The sequence below is a fragment of the Daktulosphaira vitifoliae genome, unplaced genomic scaffold (genome assembly GCF_025091365.1).
Source record: "Daktulosphaira vitifoliae isolate Bord-2020 unplaced genomic scaffold, ASM2509136v1 Scaffold_3, whole genome shotgun sequence".
Classification (NCBI taxonomy): domain Eukaryota; kingdom Metazoa; phylum Arthropoda; class Insecta; order Hemiptera; family Phylloxeridae; genus Daktulosphaira; species Daktulosphaira vitifoliae.
The window spans coordinates 31,969,016-31,982,060 of NW_026099574.1; the positions used below are offsets into that span (position 1 = coordinate 31,969,016).

The 13,045-nt window shown below is 26.3% G+C and overlaps 2 long non-coding RNA genes across 2 annotated transcripts; both read left to right on the forward strand.

The window, feature by feature from the left end:
• The first annotated feature begins 1,437 nt into the window (after positions 1-1,437).
• Positions 1,438-3,121, forward strand: LOC126901764 (uncharacterized). Its single transcript, XR_007703105.1, has 3 exons — positions 1,438-1,708; positions 2,083-2,179; positions 2,898-3,121. It is a non-coding gene; the product is annotated as an uncharacterized LOC126901764 (long non-coding RNA).
• A 1,049-nt stretch (positions 3,122-4,170) lies between these two features.
• LOC126901768 (uncharacterized) lies at positions 4,171-10,067 on the forward strand. The gene is made up of 5 exons (XR_007703110.1): positions 4,171-4,313; positions 6,063-6,107; positions 6,965-7,134; positions 8,546-8,790; positions 9,921-10,067. It is a non-coding gene; the product is annotated as an uncharacterized LOC126901768 (long non-coding RNA).
• The last annotated feature ends 2,978 nt before the right edge of the window (positions 10,068-13,045 follow it).

Below are 13,045 nucleotides of genomic sequence, written 5' to 3' on the forward strand. Positions count from 1 at the left end.
ATGCGTTTTCCAAAAAATAAAATGAAAATAAATAATTAAAAATCAACAAAATCAGTTATAACGTATTTTAAGACTTTTACATGTTTTTTACTGTATGTAGTGTTTTTGTGGGCTATTTATTGAGAAAACAACATTGAAGTTATTATTTTTGAATGTCTTGTAAAATTTCCTTTACTTGAGTTTTACTTTTATTATTCTAAGTTAAGAGAAAAAAAAGTTATGAGACATAGATCAGTTATTTCTATTAAATTTGACTTTTCGACTCAACTTAATAGGCCCGGGGGCACGGGTTAACCTTAACGGATCGGTCCCAAATTTTGCACAGCTCACTTTTTTGACCATTAAAAAAAAATTAAGGGGTAGCGTAAAGAAAAAAAAGACATTCGATTTTTGAGGGCCACCCTAATGTACAAATTACAATATCATAGTGTATCTAATATTATAATTGTTAACATAATGTTACATAATTGAAATCAATTCCTTACATATAAGTAGTTTAGATTCGATGAATATAATTAGAGCTAAAATACGATCATGGCCTTTTTTTGAGAATTTATGTGAAATAATTATAATTCTTGCCGAAACATTTTAACAAATGCCATTTTGAATTTTTTTATTTATTTATTAAAAATATTATAAACGTGTGCAAACAAATATATACAACATTCTGAAATTGTTTAAATTTTCAATAAAATTCTAATACCACGAGAGAACTAATCGGTCGTAATCGGTTTTAAAAGGCACGACATTTACTTGGAGGGAGTCCATCAAGTCGACACAACATGTCCTGGCGCCAGTTCTCAAAGGAGTTTCTTTTGGCGTTCTATAATAACAGCACCCAAGCAGAGATAGAGAACGATGGCTAAGCAACATCGGCGAATGACTGAGTTCATTATAAATAAACAACGGCTAGTGATGCGCACTCGCCCCAATTGTTTAGAGTAGTACATAGAACGGGTTAGTCAATGTTTTGCGCTACGAATATTACGGCAACGGAAACATGTGATGGCCGCGTTCATTAGACAACCTGCACGTAATCGCAAACGATCTCGACAGGCCCTTACGCACTGTTAGACTAAAAGCCAACATAAATCCGTACGTGCCACCTTCTGCGCCACAGGCCATCCGACATCGGGCGGGCGTGCCTAACGCAGAACGTTGTACCGACCCTGTCGATTGTACTCCCACCGTGGAACTGGAGTTTAACAACGGGTTTGTGACGGCTTTAGAGAGTTTATACTATGGGTGTGTTTTTAATAACATAGGGACGCACAAAGCTTATCGAACTCGATATCGTTGTAAAAGACCCCACTCCCATCGCGTTAAAACCATACCCATACTCTCTGCAAAAACAAGAGACGATAGACAAAATGGAAGGCGAANTACAAGAGACGATGGACAAAATGGAAGGCGAATATGGATAAACAGGGACTTATAGAACCATGTTCCAGAAGTACGACATAATACAGAACCCGTAATGTGACGTACTACTGATCTTAGAATAAAGTTTCTAAGATTAGACGGACGTGATATTAATTGTAAGATTTTGGCTGTCAACCGCGTGTGTGGGTCCTTTGTGCGCAAATCCTTAAGAATGGGCTATTGCCGGCACTGTTACGCTTGTAAATCATGTAATGCCGTCACAAAACCGTTGTTATTTTTATGGCACAAGTTGTATTTTATGTGGGAATATTAATGAAATGTAACGGTAAATTAAAAAAATGATAAAATATAACAATTATAATTATTACTATATAATTATATTCAGTGCTCGAATTGGGGGGGTGCGTATGGGGACGTAGCTCCTCTACTTTTTTTTAAATTTTTTTGCGCACCCCAACTACTTTTTTTTATGAGGACAGTGGAAAATACTACCTTTTTTTTTTAAATATTAGTATGATAATGAAATATAATTTATTAATAAATACTAAATAAAGTAATGAGTAAAAAAAAAAAAAAAAGGTCTTCAAAATGCTAGGGACGCAGTTTTCAAATTGTTAAGTTGAGCTCCCCTACTTATTTTTGGCCAATTCGAGCACTGATTATATTCAAATATGATAATTAAAAATTAAACCATTGCAGATTAATAATATCCAACGAAAGTATACCAATGAAAATAACCAAATGCGATCGACTCAACAGACTTTTCATTTGAAAATAAAGCAGTAAAAAATAATCAGTATGAATATTTTTATAAACATTTTTCAAAGTCAAAATTAGCGTTGAAATCGTCATAGTGATACATATGATCGAGCGGTTGATTGCGGTGGTTTGTGCTGCGCGGTATAACTGCCCTAATGTGACTGCACCCTAACGATAATTTCGGTTCTGGTTACGTTATCAATCAGCCAGCCACCAATTACTCACGTACATATCACCAAAGATTTTTTTAAGGCTACACACACAAAAAAAAAATATCTTAGAAAATTAATACCTTCTCAACTTCGCATCGTAGTTAAAATAATATCAAGAGATATGAAATTAGATACAAGAAAAATAAAATTTGAAAAACATTTTAATTATAAATTATATTGTTAGTTAAATATTAAATTAATGACAGTAATTTTTTTATATTTTATTAAATAAGATTTACCTGCAATAATCTATGAATAGTTACTGTAACTTTTGACATATTTATAAATGTCAACTAAATTTGATTAACACAAATATCATTTGAAATGCTTACAATTAAAATAAATTTTTGTTTGCCATATTTTAAATTATTCAAAATTGACTGAATTGTTCTATAGAAACGAAATTAATTTAGTAAAAAAACTATATGTCTGGTTTACTTGATATTATTGAAATTATATTGCCATTACTGTTGTTATTATAATCATTATTAAAAATGCGTTTCTATTTTTCTTTTGGAATTTTATTTTGTTTTATTCTTTTAGTTACCATACCAAAGTTTTCTCTCGGAATGCCCTGCTCAGACGAGGAAACTAATATCACTGATGTAAAATAAGTATTAATAATTATTATTAATTTACACAATTATTATTTTTTTATTTTATTTTAATGATAAATTATATAGTTATTTAAATATTAAATTAATGTGTTTTTTTTTTAACAATTGGAATGTTTAAAATAAAATTAAAGTGAATAAAATTTATATAAAAAACGTATAGCATATTTTTAAATGTCAGTTAAATTTGATTATTACATATATTATTTGAAATGCTAATAATTTTTTTTTCCTTTATTAATATATACACAATCTGTTCCCTATAGGTACAATAAGAGTATTAGCTAAAATAATTATAACATTGAATACTTGATAAATGAAACCGCCCATTGATGACACTTTTAAGTGATTGTTTTTTATTTTTTAACAAAAGTTATGTTAATAATCTTTTATAATAAGTTATTGCTACTTCTTTAACAGTTTTAATTTTTAAATCAGAATGGAGGGTATAATTTGATACGTATGGAGAGGAGTTAGTTAATTTTCTTAAAGAAATATTTTTAAATGCCTGAATACGATTTATATTACATTTTTTAGCATTTCCCCATAGTTGTAGACCATAAGTCCAAATGGGTTTAATAAGGGATTTATACACTAGAAGTTTCATATTTAAGTTAGTATGTTTGTTATTAATTAGTAAAGTTCTAAGCATACGGATTCTAAGGTTTAGTTGGAGTCTTTTTGCACGAGTATGATGGGCCCAGGAAAGTAGGGTTAAACCAAGATATTTTACAGACGAAGAAGATGGAATTTGAATACCATAAAGGGTAACACATGGGCACTGTCCAAGCTTAAGAGTAAAAGTTGTGTGAATTGATTTTGCTTAATTGACCTTAAACCTCTAATTCTTATAACATGCTAATAATTTTAATATATTTTTGTTTATCATATTTTATATTATTCAAAATTGACTGAGTTGTTCAATTAAACGAAATCAATTTAAAAATAAAAACTATATATCACGTTTACTTGATATTATAGAAATTATATTGCTAGTACCGGACTTTCATTACTATTGCTATTATAATCATCATTAAATGCGTTTATATTTTTGTTTTGGAATTTTACTTTGTTTTATTTGTTTAATTACCATACCAAAAGTTTTCATTCGGAGTGTCATGCTCAGATAAAGAAACTTCTAATAATGAAACTAATTAATTTATAATTATTATTATTTTAAACAATAATTAATTTTTTAATTTCTAAAATATTTTACAACTTATGAACGTAATTTTAATAACTAATAAAATTTATGTTTTGTATAACAAGTACTTATAGTTATTATTAGTATGATTTGTAGAGTGATCCTATATCCAGTGAAGTCAATGATAATGAGCCAATACAAGTATTTATAGTCATTATTAATATTTTATATACTTATTATTATAGTTTAATGGCTTGGGTATATTTTTTATACAAATAACAAACAATGATAATCTGGTTATAAAATTACCCAGCACAGTAAGGATGTGGTATACTTGAGTCCAGTATAGATGATATCTGATAGTGATTAAAATCACTATCATAAAAATTGCTTTCACGAAAATCTGTAGATAATGATTAATTTAAAAAAAAAACCCAGCACAGGGGGGTCGCGGCACAGTGGTGACGTGGTATAGATGGATTAAGTATAATGATATCTGACAGTGATTAAAATCACTATAAAAAAAAAACGCTTCGATGCAAATCTTTTGATAGTGTTTAATTTTAAAAAATTGGTAGACTATTCCAAAAGCTACATGATCTGCTAGTTCATTATTAATATCCTAATTAAGATAAAGTATGTAGAATGAAAAAGGGATTATTAAAAAATATTATTTCTCATAAAAAAATAATGTTGATCCATACACTTTTCAATATGTCATAGCATTATAAAGTTAAAAATGTAAAAAATAAAATCGAGAATTTTCACACAATAATAGCATTCGGTAGCCATTTTCACCGTAAAGATAAAATAAAGTCCGAAATTTCTTTTTTGCATAATAAAGAATATTACATTAGCTTTAATTTAAGATATATATAAAAGTGTCAGACCTTCCGGAACATTTTCAAAAGTTAAGTTGAAAAAGTTAATTTTTTTTGAAAAAGTTGTCATTTTAAATCCCCCCTTGTGGGCAGATTAAAGGTTAAATTTATGAAAAAAATATACCAAACGAAAGGTAATGATATTACACATCTATATAAAAAAGAATTATATTGATATGTTCATTTTTGAAAAAGTTATGGCACTTTTAAGTAAAAAAAATTGAAAAAATTTCGAAAATTAGCGATTTTTAAATTTGTAATTTTTTTGGAGGTTTCCCCCATTTACGGGAAACGAGGGATTTTTTTTCAATTTTTGAGGGTAATGTCTTTGACTAGATACGATTTGTGATCTTTTGACTTATCATTAAAAGAAATCGAAGAAATGAAGTTCGGAAATTTTTTTTCATATTAAAAGTATAGTATATTAACTTTAATTTAATAAATATATTTCATTATTTCTGGAACATTTACGAAAATTAAATTTAAAAACATCTTTCTTCTATATGAATTTTTAAGTTTTTAAATCTTCTGTATAAAGGCCCGATTTAAAAAAAAAGTATGTTGAATGAAAGAGATGTATTAATTTCTTAAAATATTGAATTGATCCATACATTTTTCAAAAAGTTATAGAAATATAAAGTTAAAAATGTAAAATATAAAATCGAGAATTTTAAAAACAAAAATAGAATTTGGTAGTCGTTTTCACCGTGAAGACAAAATAAAGTCCGAAAATTTTATTTTTCCATAATAACGTGTCAGTATTTTAGGAACACTTTCAAAGGGTCAAAAAATTAAGTCATTCAACTTAATGACTTAATTTTTTGTGAACAAATTTTTGAGTGTAATGTCTTTAATTTAACTAGTTTATTTAGTATAGTAATTATGTTAAAAAATGGTTTTTGATAAACTTTATTTTCATATACTTCTCGATTTTATTATAATTAAATATTTGTTTAATTTATTCCTTATAGGTTATAATGGTTGTAACTTTTTGTTTTTTTGTAATTTTTAAAATTGTTTGCAACTTATAAAAGTAATTGTAATAACAAATAATATAACTGTTTTGTAGAGTGATCCTATATCTAGTGAAGTCAATAACAATGAGTCAAAACAAGTATTTATAATTATTATTAATATTTTATATACTTAATATTATCATATAAAAGCTTGGGTACATTTTTTATACATATAACATAATAATTATGTTAAAAAATGATTTTGTTAAATATTATTTTCATTTACTTTTCTATTTTATTAATTAGTAATATTTTTTAAATTTATTCCTTATACATTATTAGAGTTGTAACTTTTTGTTTTTGTTAAAATCGTGAATGGACTGTTATCACTAAATATCATAATGAGAGTGTGATTATACTCTACCTTATGGAATATTTATCAAGTGTCGTTATAACCTAACTCGATGAGTAGCCAGAAAGGACCGCACGTCCAATAACGACCCGCCTCAAATGTACGTGGGAGTCATCTTTATGACTCCGCCCGATACGAATCGAACCGCCCGCACCGACACAATGTCAACGTATCTTTTTGTTCTTTTTTTACTGTGTTATTCTATATTCACTGCTGTACAATATTATTTGGAATTATGGACTTATCCAGGGCTTATTGGGAATAAACGGCTCTACGCTGATTTTTAATAATAGTGCCATTACGTTGTTCAACACTCCTCTATCAATGCATAAGAAGTTCCAGTTTTTTTTTTTATACAATTATTTCTAGAAGTCCAAAATATGCGGTAAAACTGTCATAGTGTCACATGTGCAACTTTGAGCGGTCGAACCGCGGTGCAATTGTTATAGTGTGACAGTATTTTAATGTATTTTACAAATTAAAAATGACTTTTACTGTATATATCTAAAATTAACTTTTGAATTTTAACTTTATAAATATTTATTAATTTACTTTATTAAAAGTCATAAACTAATTTATAAATTAGCACTGGTATTTTTTTAGGACGAGTATCCCATATCAACTTATTTTTCGAACCTCATATTAGATCATATATGAGAAATTGTTCGTGGTAACTATTTATGAATTTTATAATTATGTAGAGAATTCCAAGAAATATAATGAAGATTTACGAAAAGTATTGCTTAGGTTAATAAAGGATATAATTATTGCAGGTATTTGAGATTTATTTTTTTAACTTACATATACAGAATGATTTTTTTATCATAACCCAATTAATTACTCATACAATAAAAATAATATTAACATTTTATTTACTTTTTGGTCATCTTTAGCTACATATTATTTTTGAAGCTATGTAATACATTTTAAGTTCATCCCTTATGCTTTGTATGGGTGTGATTTTTGTTTTTTCAAATGGGAATACATATTTTGAATCTAATAAAATGTTTGACATTTTATTATAATAGTAAACAATATTAAAACTATTTTTGCTACTATTTATTTATTAATAAAACTTTTTCATTATAAAACATAATTAAAAAAAAAACTATTTACTCAGCTATTAAGTAATCGACTCGTGATTGGTAATATAATCCCTTTACTATAAATAATTTAAAATTTACTATAAACATAAAAATTTTCCATTTTAAATATTTTAATGTTTAATAGTAAATTTGAATGTACATTAAAAAAAGAAAATATTAAGAATTCTTGTAATATAGAGAGAAAATAAAGCAAAATAATAACTTAACGTTGTGTCATATAGTTTTATTGGGATATTATTAATGGATATGTTGTACAGTTTGGCGAGGTTGTGGCAAATTTTGCATTGTAATTATAAAATAGAGGACACTAGACTATTAAAAGAAAGTATTTGTTCAAAAGTTACGTGTGTAGCCCGGTCAAGCTCTACGTAGCTTAAAATCGCTCGATACCCTTTTCATCGCAATCATTACAGTCGTGTCCGACACTACCGGCACTTAGTTGTCATTACGTTTGTATACGCGGTTGAAGTAATACCGTACCATTGGGTCTAATGACTCGTGGCCAGTGATCTGGCACAGTTTCCCTTTTTGTTGGGTTTGTGTCGGTCTGTATAGGCCAAGTCCAACGTACGTTTTATTAAATACTCAATCCACATTTGGAGTTGGTTTTCTTAGCGTTCACACACCGGTGGTGATTTTCTGTTGTTCGGTCAGTTAGTGCGTTTGTCTCTTTAAAATAATCGTGACACGCATGAATGTTAACGTTGGCCAAGAAGTATTTGTTTATATGTTTAGTTAATTAATTTAACGTTTATGTAAAGTAAATAAAATAGTCACTCTGGGAACTAGGATTTCATTATAATATTTTTAAAGGTATTATTTTCATACATTTTCTAAATGAGTCGTTCAGTTATAATGTATTATATTCTATAAATGTGCAAATTATTTTTTTTTGTCGTCAATTAGCTAATAATTAGAAAACTAATTCAGTTTCAAGTCCTACTTTAACGGAATGACAAAAATATTAGATTATAATTTTTTTGACTTTATGATGGTGAAAATAATGTTTCTATATGCTCCATTTTTATTCTGTAATTTAATATTCTAAATTAATTGAAATTTTTTGGTATTTTATTAGAGGATAAAACGACGAAAATAAATGGATATATTAGTTATATATACGTCAAGATATACAATAAAACATAGCAGATTAAAAGAAAAAATTAAATAAGGATGATATAAACAACGATGACACCGTCACAAAAGACTATGCAAAAGAAATAATTATGGAAAATCCATTCTTTGATTTTTCTAAATCTATTAAATTATGTGACTTTGTAATAAAAAAAAATTTAGTTGGAGAAAATCAAGTCCTTTACAATCGTAATTATCATAACTTTTTTTAAAATGTATAAAAATATTTAAAATATTTATTAACAATTAAAATTAAAATTAAGTGTATTTTTCCTATACTAATTGTTTATTATTTTAAAAAAATTAAAAAAAAGACTATTTGCAGAAAATCTATAATTTGTAATTAAAATTATTTTGATATTTAAAAATTAAGGTTTTTATGAAATATAATAGTCATTTATACGATGCTATTTTAAAAATAATGTACAATAAGTAACATAATATTAGTTTGAATTTTTACACTATTCGATTATGTAAGAAATTTTCAAATATACTACTCAAATTTTTATTTTGTTTGTAATTGAATTTTATATGTTGACTCTGGTTTTCATTAATTGAAGTCTATGATATAAAATTATATGCAATTAAATAGATTGAATTTTTTAAAAATAATGTTAACATTATTTTAAAAAATTGTTATTACTTTATTAGTATTAACCTTAGAGGTAAATATATTTGCATGCTTAAAAGCATACACGGATGATCTGGGTAAGGTGGCTGGCCAAGTATCAGTTTATGACTCTTAAATTACTTCTAAATAAGTTATATTAAAAATCAAACAACTGAATAAAAATTTAGCATGGGATTATGGACAATTATTATTTTTTGGGTTGCAATTAATCTTAATAACATATTTTTTTTTATCAAACATTTTATAATTAATCAATAATAATTATTGAATGTTGTCAATTATTGCTAACATTTATGTTGGATAAATTGATTGCTCCTTAGTTACACTTCAAACCATTGTTTTTAGAGCTATTATTCTTTATTGTAGCGTACGTATAATTAGGATGTATTTTTGAAGGGATTTTTTACTCAAAATGTCAACTTATCCCTTTAGTCAGGAAAACTTGATGAATTTGGTATTTTTTAAGTAAAAAATGAATTTAGTAATAAATATGTTTTCAATGCGGTACTTTATATATGTATGTTACAATCTAAAAATATTAAAAATATTTTTCTAACCTTTAAAGAATTCTAATGGGAATGTGTAAAACTTATTTTCCTCAACTTACCCAGATAACTTCTATATTTTTTGGGGGGAATATCAACTATTTATATAATGAAAATAAATTTACAATTTTATTTTGTTTTAGAGCTGCTTAGAAACTTTGTCGCGAATATTGAAGACTATGAAGACAATGAAGACGATGAATACATTGAATACATTGATATTATGAAGACGATGAATACATTGAATACATTGAATATTATGAAGACGATAAAGATGATTAGAATGATACATAAATACTTGAAGTAGCTTTTACTCATAGTTTATAAAATTTCATTAAAGCTTTTTGTTTCATAATATATATATATATATATATATACATAAATGTTTAAATTATTATAAATAAAGTGATGTTTAATTTATAATATTCAGATAAAATATGTATCATAAATATTATGATTTATTATCAAATTTTTATTTTTTTACAAGACAGGCGATATAAAGTTGTCAATTCTATACTTAATAAAGCTAAAGTCAATGAATTACAATTCAATGTTTCAAAAATCAGAAAAATTAAAATTTTGAGTTGATACAATTTTTTTGTAACTTTTTTTTAGGTTTACTTTTAATACTTCAATTTTTTATCAGTTTAAAGAACACTATTAATAATAGATATAAAAAAAAATTGTCATGCGCAAGTGGTCTTGTTCAATCACTTCTTGTTCTCAAGTTTTATTGGTTTTTCATGAATCAAAATTTTAGCATATCAAAATAAATTTTGTTTTATCTCATATCTTTTGTTACAAATTCATACAATATGTACTATATATTGCATTCCAAAGTTGCAATCAACTATCGATACGGATTAGCTTTAAACTTTGAAATGTATTTTAAAATTCATAATATTGAGGGGAATTTTTGTGGTCCTGTAAGGATTCTGTTGTAATATGCGTAATGCTTTGCATTACGCACTTACATTTATCAATGAAACATTTATAATCTGTATTTTATATTACTTGATACAAACAAATAATTAATTTATCTGTCATAACACAAACACTATTGTACACTATTTATTTTATATGTATATACTTGTTACTCGGACCGCACAACCCCGATAGAACTCATACATTCTATAACCATAACCATTTTTTATAAATATTTTATTTTGTTATTTTAAATTATAACAATCCACTACATTAAAATCGGGTTCTTTAGACGTATAAATCATTAAACTCAGCCTAATAAGAGCTGAGTGTTCATATGGACAGGCAAAATAAAAACAACGCATCATAGTTAAGTCAATATCTTCACAGCTTCGCATCAAAGCTAAAACTCATTCAACTTAAATGTGTATTAAGCCATATGCGTGCATTTAGTTTAAATCCTTGGGTTGTTTACAATTTTTTTTATGACCGTAATTGAGCTTTTTACTCAGAAATAATCGTAGAATTATTAAAATAAAGAATTAGGCTTGTTAATTTAAAATGAGCTATTTTGAACTGCCTAAATGTACGCCTATAGTTTTGTTAATGGACTCTTTAATTATAATAGAACGGATTTTGTTTATATTTTCGCTCTGCCCTGAAATGAATAAAATCATTCATAATCATCACTAGAAAAAATATGTATCCTGTTTATTAAAATAGGTGGTCCAGTTACTGAACACCTCCCAAAATATGAACACTTGAATTAATTTATAACATTACACATGAAACAACAATACTACATTGCTTTATTAAAAAAATTATAAATGTGAGTTAAACAAACCTATGTGTTAAATTTAATTAAAATGAGAAATTTTTTACTGTTTCGTTAATATATTCTAAAATATTTCCCAAAAAAGTTAAAATTATTATAGAGGGTTATTTTTTTTATCATAAACCACTCAATCACTAATAAAATAAAAATATTTTTTATTGGATACCTTTAGTTACATGTTATTCTTGAATTATTAGTTATGTAGTACTTTTTTAGTTCATCTCTTATAACTTGTAAGAATGTCAACTTCGTTTCTNTGTTATGTATTTTAGTAATACATATTTTAAAAATGAGTACAAGTTAAGTTATTTCAATAAAAAACTTTATTTTAATAATAATCATGAGAGCTTCTGCTTATTACAACATTAATACATCTTAATAATAAAGAGGACCTAGACGCTGGCTGCCCAACAGTGCAGCCACCAATACACAACAGTAGTACTTTTTTAGTTCATCTCTTATAACTTGTAAGAATGTCAACTTCGTTTCTTTTAATAGGAATACATATTAAAGTATTTGAAGAAGAAAAAAAATAAATTATAACAAAATGTATGTTACAAAAAAAGTGAACAGTATTTTCTTTGTTACTAAACGTTTGTTGATTGTACGAAATTTGATATGCAAAAGTAATAAAAACAATAATTGAATTAAATTAAAAAACCATGTCTATATAGAGACAATAATCTTAAATAATAATTACAAATACTATAAAACACTTGTGAAGGAACAATACAGTATAATAGTTTGATGATAGCAACATTTAATGAACTAGATACCAATTCTATTATTGGACTATTATAATACTATAATTTACTACATTACCACAGCCATACTGAGTAGCTGATTTTATGCACGTGACGTACCTTTGGGGTCCGTAATTATACAAAAAATGATTAATAAGGGCGACCATACAAGGACACCACTATTAGATAAGACTCAACAAACGATGACTTAATCAACTTGACCTAGTGCATGAACGCGTTTCAATAAAGAAACTTACAGAGGCACTTTCTTAAAATATCATTAATTGCATACATCCATGCGAGTATAAAAAAATTCAAAAACTAAAGTGCGTATTAAAATAACCTTGAAAAGTGACAGAAATAAATGTATTCTTATACATCCAATAACTATAATAAGTTCAAATCATTCCTTATAAGAAACATATTTTAGGGCTTTTTATGCCTACTAAATAATATCGTTGTACATTAGTCAATATCTATTTTTAATTTATTGCATTTATTTTATAAAATTCATAAAAATTACAAAAAACAAAAGAGATAAATTTCCACCTTGGATTACCACAAGTATTAATGAAAAACGAAAGGCTATTGGAATTAGCATTTGTTTTTTCCTACCTGTCGAAAATGACCTAATCAAAGATAGCTATTTTTGATTAACTAGTTAATAATCATGTATACCAAAATTGTTTTAGCTTCGATGCGAAGCTGAGAAGGTATTGGTTTTACTATGATGTGTTTTTTTTTTTTTTTTTTTTTTTTTTGTTTT